At 44.9% G+C, this 9,741-nt stretch overlaps 1 pseudogene; it reads right to left on the bottom strand.

The window, feature by feature from the left end:
* Nucleotides 1-255: 255 nt before the first annotated feature.
* LOC119807410 lies at nucleotides 256-755 on the bottom strand (annotated as a pseudogene).
* Between the last annotated feature and the right edge of the window lie 8,986 nt (nucleotides 756-9,741).

A 9,741-nucleotide genomic window follows, 5' to 3' on the forward strand; every position in this document is an offset into this window, starting at 1 on the left:
TATACAGTCAATCCCTTAGGAACTTGTAGGGTAAAATTCTTTATTTTTTTAATTTTTATTTTTTAAATATTTATTTATTCATTATGTATACAATATTCTGTCTGTATATATGCCTGCAGGCCAGAAGAGGGCACCAGACCCCATTACAGATGGCTGTGAGCCACCATGTGGTTGCTGGGAATTGAACTCAGGACCTTTGGAAGAGCAGGCAATGCTCTTAACTTCTGAGACATCTCTCCAACCCAGTAAAATTCTTTAGTACTGACTTAAACCTGTCCCGATGGCAGATATATTTTGCCTCTTCAAGGTACAAGGAGCTGCTACTCAGGGCAGAGCCCAGTTTCAAAATTGGGAACCCTTAGTCACAGCACACTGATAAATCTGGGCTGTTGAACACAGTCAGGGGGTGTCCACCTAGCCTATGAGGTCTGTGACGGCAAGCGTACACAGGCCAAAAGGCTTGGGAACATCGACACACTCTCAATCTTGTCAGGTATAAAGAAAGACTTCAGATTCCTTGGATAAATAATTGGAGGTCTCTGTATTAAAACTTTCTGGTGCTGTCACTGCTTCTGATGTTTCTCTCTTGTAATGAAGTCAAATCAGACGGGCCCGCAAGATGCCCTGCTGGGATGTAATGTTTAATCAGGAGTTAGCAGGTCTCTGTAAGTCTTCCGTGCTTTCTCCAAATTTCACTTTTACTAAAAGGTCTCTGTAAAAAAATGATCTTTCAAATCCTCTTGCCTCAAAATAATTTCAGAAGAAAGGCAAACATATTATGCCAGGGCTGAAGGGGTGTCCCTGCAGTCTGTGGCTAGCCTGCCAACAAACTGTTAATCCCAGCCAGAAAGAATAAGACTACTACCACAGTTTAAAGCTAAATTTGAAGCAAGCCTTAGTTAAATACTTGCCAGGTGGATGGACTCTGACCAGGTCCATACCCAGGTTTCTGGGAAATGGCCCAGAGTCACAGTTTGCAGGGGTTTAAAAAGGAAAAGCCCATAATTCATCGCTTTTCCCATCTGGTCCAATCAGGGAAATGCATACATCCTGACATCTCTCCAGCCTACATCCAATCAGGAGTACATTCTGATGTATTTCCTGCCTATGAACCTCCTGCCTACTTGAGATCAAGCACATCAGATGGGTTAAACAAACGTTTAGGGGAGTGAAAAACATGAGACTTGTTTTCTTCCATAAACGATGGCCTCCACAAGCCAGGCGTTGGTGGCACACGTCTTTAATCCCAGCTCTTGGGAGGCAGAGGCAGGTAGAGCTCTATGAGTTCAAGGCTAGCCTGGTCTACAAGAGTCCAAAGCTACAGAGACACCCTGTCTCAAACAACAACAACAACAACAACAACAACAAAAACAAAAAAATAATGGTCTCCAGCATTTCAGGAATTGTCTGCCCTTGAGCAAGGGGCTTGTAGAGCAGAGACATTTTTCTTTCATGGGTCTCTAAGGCATAGTAATTAAAATCTAAAATGTTAACTTTGACTTTCACAAAACCCAGAGGAGCAGCCAGGGCTCCAGAGAGGAGCAGGGCAGACTACCTGTGGATACAGAAGGATAAAGCACCTTCATGTCTCTGTCTCTTACCCTTGTCTCAGCAGATGGGGGAGTGGGCGGGGCTTGTCTCTAAAAGGGACAGGGCATACTAGGGGCTACAACAATGACTTGGCAGCTAAAAAGACTCAGTGCTCTTTAAGAGTACTGGAGTTCAGGGCATAGCACCTACCCTGGGCGAGTCACAAATCTGTGTCTCTAGCACCAAGAGTTCTGATACCCTACTTCTGGTCTCTATACCTCTCCTCCCCCTGCCTCCACACACAAACACAAAACACGCATAAGTAAAATAAACCTTAAAAAATAAAACGTTCTAGTCACCTACAGTCAGTCAAGGTATGCTTAGGGATGCATTTCCCGCTTCTCTTTGGAGACCTGGGGTCCCTCACATAGACAAGTGTCCAATGGGATTGGTTCTGCAACCATCATATATTTTCAACCTCTGTCAGATCAGTTAGAACAGATGAAAATTGTAATAGTTCTGGTCTCTGATCCCTGGGATCATGTCCTACAGAAGACAAGGGATGAAGTCCGTACCTGAGCGCTGAACAAGCGTGTTTATTAGAAACAGCTGGGAGGTGGCGGTGGCTCATGCTTTTTAGTACCATCACTTCGGGGAGGTAGCGGTGGTGGATCTCTGTGAGTTTGAGGTCAGCCTGCTCTACAGAGTGAGTTCCATGTGGCAAGCACTGTGGGATTTCAAGTTGTCACACAACAAAGAAAACAGTAGTGAGGAGGGGGGGGGAAGGGTGATTTTCTCCTGGTACACAAAGTGACTGATCACTTCTTGGTTCTGGAGCTGTCATAAAACAATCCAGTTATCTGAAGGCCATTAAGCAGGGAGACTTTGGTCCAGGGAGTCCTGCAGGCAGAGAGAGAGCTTTGACCCCCCCAGAGCTCCTGCAGCTGAGATTGTCAGCGTTTCTTCAGATGGTCAGGGTCTTGCTAGTACTATACCGTAACTAAGTTCCCCTGTCCCTTGCCTTAGAATGGCACCTAATGAAAGAGTTTTAGCTGCTGGAAAAATGGTTTAGTTCACATGCTGTTCTTGCAGAGGACCCTTGTTCAGTTCCTAGCACCCACATGGAGCAGCTTGCAACCACCTGGAACTCTATTTCCAGGGATCCGAGGCCCTCTTCTGGTGTCTGTGGGAACCTGCACACACATGTGGCATTCACACACACATAAATAAAAACCACATACTTACTTTTTAAAGTTTTTTTTTTAAATTGCGTGTGTGTGTGCGCGTATGTGTGTGTGCAAGAGTTGTGTGTGAATGAATGCTGGTAGCCACAGTCCAGAGATGTCGGGTTTCCTGGGAGTTGCAGTTACCTGCAGTTGTGAGCTGCCTGATGTGAGTGCTGGAAACTGAATTTGGGTCCAGTGCTAGAGTGGTGTGAACTCTAAAGCACTGAGCTCCAAAACAAAAACAACAAAAGGAATTACTTTAATTCATAGTGCGGCCACACAGTAGGAATTTCCCCCAGTGCCACCAAGGTAACTTATTACCCTTCCTTCCTTCCTTCTTTCCTTCCTTCCTTCCTTCCTTCCTTCCTTCTTTCCTCCTTTCTTTTTTTTTTTTTTTCTGATTCTGAGACAGGGTCTCCCTTTGTAGCTCTGGCTGTCCTAAAACTAACTGTAGACCAGGCTGGCTTCAGAGATTCATCTATTTCTACCTCCCAAGTGCTGGGATTAAAGGTGTGTGCCACTACTGACTGGCCTCTTTTAATGTATTCAGTGATATGTATGTGTATATGTATGTGCATGTGTATATGTATGTATATGTATGTGTGTACATGTATTGAGTGCTGGTACCCTCAGAGCTCGGAGGTGTCAGATTTCTTGGAGCTGGAGTTACAGGTGATGCTGGAAATTGAACTGGAATCTTCCATATAAGCAGTGTTTGTGCCTAGTGAGCCATTGCCAAACCTGAGAATCATGAGAGAAAGACCAGTTCCACAGTGTTTGAGCCAAATTTGAAGCAAGCTCTAATTCAATACTGACCAGGATGATGGGCTCCAGCCATCACGGCTCAGCACCCATAAGGTCACAGTGTTTCCTTCCCATCAGGTCCAGTCAGGGGCAAACATACATTCTGCTGTATTTCCTGTCCATTGTACCTCTTACCCACATGTGATCAAGCATATCTAATGCAGATGGGGCAAACAAACACACAACAAACAGAAACTTGTTCTTTTTTCTTTTCTCTCTGTCTCTCTCTTTCTTCCTTCCTTTCTGTCTGTCTTTCTTTCTTTCTTTCTTTCTTTCTTTCTTTCTTTCTTTCTTTCTTTCTCTTCCTTTCTTTCTTTTTGGTTTTTTGAGACAGGGTTTCTCTGTAGCTTTGGAGCCTGTCCTGGAACTAGCTCTGTAGACCAGGCTGGTTTTGAACTCACAGGGATCCACCTGCCTCTGCCTCCTGAGTGCTGGGATTAAGGGTGTGTGCCACCATCACCTGGCCAGGAACCCATTCTTTTTTTTTTTTTTTTTTTTTTTTTTTTCTTGGTTTTTCGAGACAGGGTTTCTCTGTGGCTTTGGAGCCTGTCCTGGAACTAGCTCTTATAGACCAGGCTGGTCTCGAACTCACAGAGATCCGCCTGCCTCTGCCTCCCGAGTGCTGGGATTAAAGGCGTGCGCCACCACCGCCCGGCCCAGGAACCCATTCTTAACTGTTTTAGCTGCAAACAGAACCCTTAACCTGCAAGGTATTTTTCCTGTTTTCATCTCTATTAACTTGCAAGGTGTATTGTTCTTGTTCCTGTGTTGCCACACGATCTCTCCAGAATCCTCTGTTTCTATTTCTAACCACACGTTCCAGAGTTAGTTCTTTGACAGGGAGTGCCCTCTAAACTTAGGTCCTGTACCATAAAGACAATGTCAAAACAGGCTATGTAGAAGGCACATAAAAGGAGCAGTCTGCCAAACAAAGCCAAACTTTCCTGTTGCAGGACCAGCAATGGTTCAGGAAATGGGTTAACCAAGCCTCCAAAATGAACGTTTTCAATGTACCTTCTTCTCAGCTGAACACTAGGAACACAAAACGAAGGTCTGCACTGTGAGCCTTTACCAGGGACTCTCCACGGCACAAAGCTGAACAGCTAAAGTAGTGCTCATACACAGGAACGGTCAAAATCCAAAATGCCTCCTTCCTTTACCAATGAATAAATATGCATTTCTTTCTCTTTTTTCTTTTTTCTTTTCTTTTCTTTTTTTTTTTTTTTTGAGACAGGGTTTCTCTGTGCAGTTTTGGAGACTGTTCTGAAACTTGCTCTTTGAACCAGGTTGTCCTTGAACTCTCTACCTCCTGAGTGCTGGAGTTAAAGGCACACACCACCACCTCCCAGGCAAATATGCTTTTATAGCCAACTGACATCCAAGGTCAATGAACGAGGGGAAACACGCTGTGGCTGAGAATCCCCTTGTTTTCCAATCCAGAGTATCAGCCATGAGTCTGCCTCCTAACGATGCTCCAGGGCACCAGATTCATAAGTCTCTCTTTTTAAAATTCTTTACTTTTAATTTTGTGTGTGTGTGTATGTGTGTGTGTGTGTGGGAGAGAGAGAGAGAAACAGAGAGAGAAGTTTGTCATGTGTCCATGGAGTCTAGAGGTGTGGGATCTCCTGGGGCTGCAGTTACAGGCAGCTCGGCCACTTGTCATGGGTACTGGAAACTGAACCTCAGTCCTCTATAAGAGCAATACGTCTCTTATCCACTAAACCATCTCTCCAGTCCTGATTCACAAAACTTAAGCTCAAAATAGATCAGGAAGTACCAATAAAGGGAAATTCATTTATTTACCCTTTGGTCAAAAGGTGCTGAGCAAAGATTCCTGGTTTCTCCCTGCTGTTTCTGTAACAGGCTAACAATTTTACATAAAAGATGCAATAAGCCACGTGTGGAGGTGCACACCTTTAATTGGAACACAGGAGGCAGAGGCAAGAGGATTCAAGTCTGGTCTACATGGTGGGTTCCTGGCAAGCCAGGGCTTCATAGAGAGATGCTTTGGAAAAAGAAACAAATGTTGAAACAAAAGCCTGCATTACTCTAAGTACAGTTCTCAAGCCACTGTACCATACGCGAGCTGGGCAAGTGCCTGGAGATTGAAAGAACACACAAGAGACCTGGGTCATTCGAAAGGAGATCAGTGGAAAGTCGTTTATTCAACCTTGGGGAAATCCTTATATACCTGGCTGCTGCACAAGGATTTCCCCCAGGCAGGTGGGAAGTTGCCACACCCAAGATGGAGTAAACAATGTCCTAGAGCTAATCACCAGGCGGGGCAGGGGGAGCACAGGAACAAACAGAATGTTTTTAGCTGGCTGACCAGAAACTGTCCTCAAGATGAAACCCCGGAGGAGGGGTAGACCCATGGGCCCTACAAGAGCTAGTGGGATGAGCTAAGATAAGGCTGAACTTTCATAATAAGTCTCCGTGTCATTATTTGGGAGCTGTCTGTACAGAGAAAGACACATTATGTATAACCTTTGAAACAAAGGTAGGGCTGGAAGATGGTTAGGAATAACTTTTTTTTTTTTTTTTTTTTTTTTTTTTTCCGAGATAGGATTTCTCTACCGCCTCGGCTGTCCTGGAATTCCCTTGCTTTATACACAAGGCTGGCCTTGAAGTCACAGAGATCTGTCTACCTCTGCCTCCCGACTGCTGGGATTAAAGGTGTGCACGACCACCGGCTATGCACAACTTTTTGAAACAAAAACGTGATTGGCATTCCTAGAACAGGCAGTACAGGGGCATAGTCCAATCCAGCTTAATCATAAACAGGAGTGAGGCTGGTTTGTCTGTACCATGAAATGGCTTTTAAGCCTAACATGGAGGCAGGCTGGTTCTTCAGGGGCAGCCACATGTCCCAAGTTGTTCCTTGGATAAGGCTTTGTGTCCTAGGCCAGTGAGAAGGGACGTTGGGGATGTGGAAGTCCCAGCCTGTGGAAGAGGACACAAATTTCTCCCCATCTGAGGCCGTACGAAAATGTCTTCTGTCAAATCATTATTCCAGTCATTTTTGCGTTTCCTCTACACTGGTAATCCTCTCTGCAAAACTGTTTCTGGGTGGGCATGACACATATCTTCAATCCCAGCACTCAGGAGGCAGAGGCAGGGCGATTCTATGATATTGAGACCAGCCTGATGGACAGTGAGTTCCAGGCCAGTTAGGGCTATATAGTGAGGGCCTGATTCAAAACAAAACGGAACAAATAACTCATGGGAAATCAAACAATAACAAATCTGCCCAATTTTTCCTAGCCTCTTGAATTTGGTACCCTGTTTTCAGCATCACCAGGATCTCACCAGCTTCACCGTGAGTCCTGGTAATAGATGCTATTGCCACCTTGCACGCAGGGCCACTCTGCCATCTTTGGTCCTGCTGATGAGGCAGGGAGGAAGAGTTGAGAGCAGCCTCAATCCAGAGCTCCTGGCCCCACTGCTCCAAGGGAAACTCGAGGAACTGGGTGGGCAGGGGCCTTCCTGCTACATTGTGTTCAATCCCTACTGCTCTGGTGCTCTTCCAGCTGGCGTTGTGAGCACGGTACTATTGCACCCACAGTCCCTTGATCGATGCTGGATCTGGGTGAACCTGCCAATCTGAGTTCTACTCCAGAAGAGCCAGCTAGCCCAGACTCTGCCCAGCGGGTAAGGGAATTAGCCCTTCCCAGGAAGGGACCACAGTCTGCGAGGTTTGCTTGTAAAAATTCAAAGCTGTTCTCATAGAATTTGTGCTAGGGTCAATTAGGAAACAGAAAGAAAGAGTAGCCAGGTAAGGGACATAGGGAAGCTGGCACCGGGCCACTTAATTGTAGCCAGAAGTTGGCAGCTGAACTCCACTTAGGGCCTGGGTGAGGTCAAGGTGTGGTCACTGGAGAGCCAGGGAGCACAATTTATTGGCCTCGACAGGTGTGGGCAGTACAGGCCCTGTTCACTTGCCTTATTTTGCTTTTTCCTGTCCTTGCCTCTGGTCAGGCTTGGAGTGATCCCACCCACCCACCAAGGTCTACCTAGCAGGGACCACTGCAAAATGGATGTGCGTTCTGTTTTGCAGGAAAGAAAACATTTGGGAATGTAAGAGAGATTGTAACTGAACAGCATGAATGTACTGGATGCCTCTGAATTTATTTTATTTATTTATTTTAAAAATGGCTAATTTGGGGGCTGGAGAAATGGCTCAGAGATTAAAAGCAATGACTGCACTTCCAGAGGTCCTGAGTTCAAGTCGCAAGAACCATGCATGATGATGGCTCACAATGATTTATAGTGAGATCTGGCGCCCTCTTTCGGCCTTCAGGCACACATGCAGGTAGAATACTGTATACATAATAAATAATCTTTTTAAAAAAATGGCTAATTTGATGTCCTGTGACTTTCATTGAAATCAAATAAGGAAATAGGAATGAAGAATATCAAGACTGCAGGAGTGTGCGGGTTTATTGTGTATTGGCCTGGGATCAGGGAAACAAAGACAAGAGAGCAGGAGAATATACCATGTCCCTCAGCCTCTACAGCCCCTTTGCTCTGACTTCACCCTCAAGCCCCTTAGAATGGGGTCACCTTTGTAGCATCTGTGGTACAGGGCTTGCTTAGCATGCTGCAGGTACCTGGGCTGTCTCCAGAAACCAAAGGGAGAAATCAAAGGGAGAAATCTCCCTTTGAAAAAGAATGCCGTTCACTTATTGGTTTTTATGGTTGTTTATATTTTCTCTTTTTGTCAAACATTCAAAAAATTGTGTGTGTATGCATGCAAGTGCCTCAGAAGAGGGCATTAACCCCCCCCCCCCAACCCTTGGAGCTGGAGTTATAGGCAATTAATTGTGAGCTTCCTGCTTGGGTAGCAGAAGCTGAACTCTGGTCCTCTGCAAGAGCAGCAACTGCTCTTAACCACTGATCCATCTCTTCAGCATCTGTCTGTTTTATGGCTTTTTCCCCATTTTGTTTTAAATGTGTGCATTGTGTGGATAGTTGACTTTGAAGTGTGTGTGCGTGTCTCTGTGTATACACACACGTGTGCTATGGTCTGTTTGTGGAAATCAGAGGATAATTTGTAGGAGTCAGTTTTCTCTTTCTAGATGTGGGCCCGAGGACTGAACTCAGGCCATCAGGCCCGGCACTGGCATCTTCCTCCTTGAGCTAACTCATTAAGATCTAACTGAGCTCCACCTTATATTTTGCTTATTCATGTACGTGTTTATGCATATATGATGTGAGTGTAAGTAACAACAGAGGCCAAAAATGGACATTGAATCTCCTAGAGCTGGAATTATAGCCAGTTGTGAGCCGCCATGTGGGTGCTGGGGATTGAATCTAGGTCTTTTGGAAGAGCAGCCAGAATTCTTAACTGCTGACTCATCATCGCTCCATAGTCCCCCATGTAGTGGCTCTTTCTTTGGACAATCAGCTCCCGAATAATGACAGGGAGACTTCTTTTTTAAAAATTTATATTATTGTTGTTGTTGTTGTTGTTATTATTATTATTATTATTATTATTTTATTTTCAGTGGTGTGAGGGTCAGATGCCCTGGAACTGGGGTTACAGATGGTTGTGAGCTACCATGTGGGTGCTGGGGATTGAACTCAGGACTTCTGGAAGAGTAGCCAGTGCTCTTAACCGCTGAGCTATCTCTCCAGCCCCGAGACTTCTTATTAAGTATGAAAGTTTGACCTTAGCTTAGGCTTGTTCTCAATTAGCTCTTAAACCTTAAATTAACCCATTTATATTAATATACATTCTGTAATGTGACTCATTACCTCTCCTCAGAACCACATGCCCAACTTTGTCTGGCTGGCTGGCAAACCTCCTATGTCAGATTCCTTTCCAGAGTTCTTATCTCTGTCTGGAAGTCACCCCTATCCTAACCTGCCTAGCTATTGGCCAGTCAGCTCTTTATTAACCAATCAGAAGGTGCCTTGGGCAGGTGAGGTAAACAGGGACACATCTGTACACAGTGTACAAAGAGATTACCCACACACAATTTTTTTTTTTGTTTGTTTGTCTTGTTGTCTTGGGACTCACCTATTAGGTTCTATGGCCACTTAAGGAAGAGGAACCTGCCTGTTCCCACTTCCCTAGTGCCAGGATTACAAATACATGTCACAAGGTCTGGATTTATATTTACTTATTTATCTGTTTGTTTATTCATTTATGGTTTTTTTGAGACAGGACTTCTCTGTG

The sequence above is a fragment of the Arvicola amphibius genome, chromosome 2 (assembly GCF_903992535.2).
Source record: "Arvicola amphibius chromosome 2, mArvAmp1.2, whole genome shotgun sequence".
Classification (NCBI taxonomy): Eukaryota; Metazoa; Chordata; class Mammalia; order Rodentia; family Cricetidae; genus Arvicola; species Arvicola amphibius.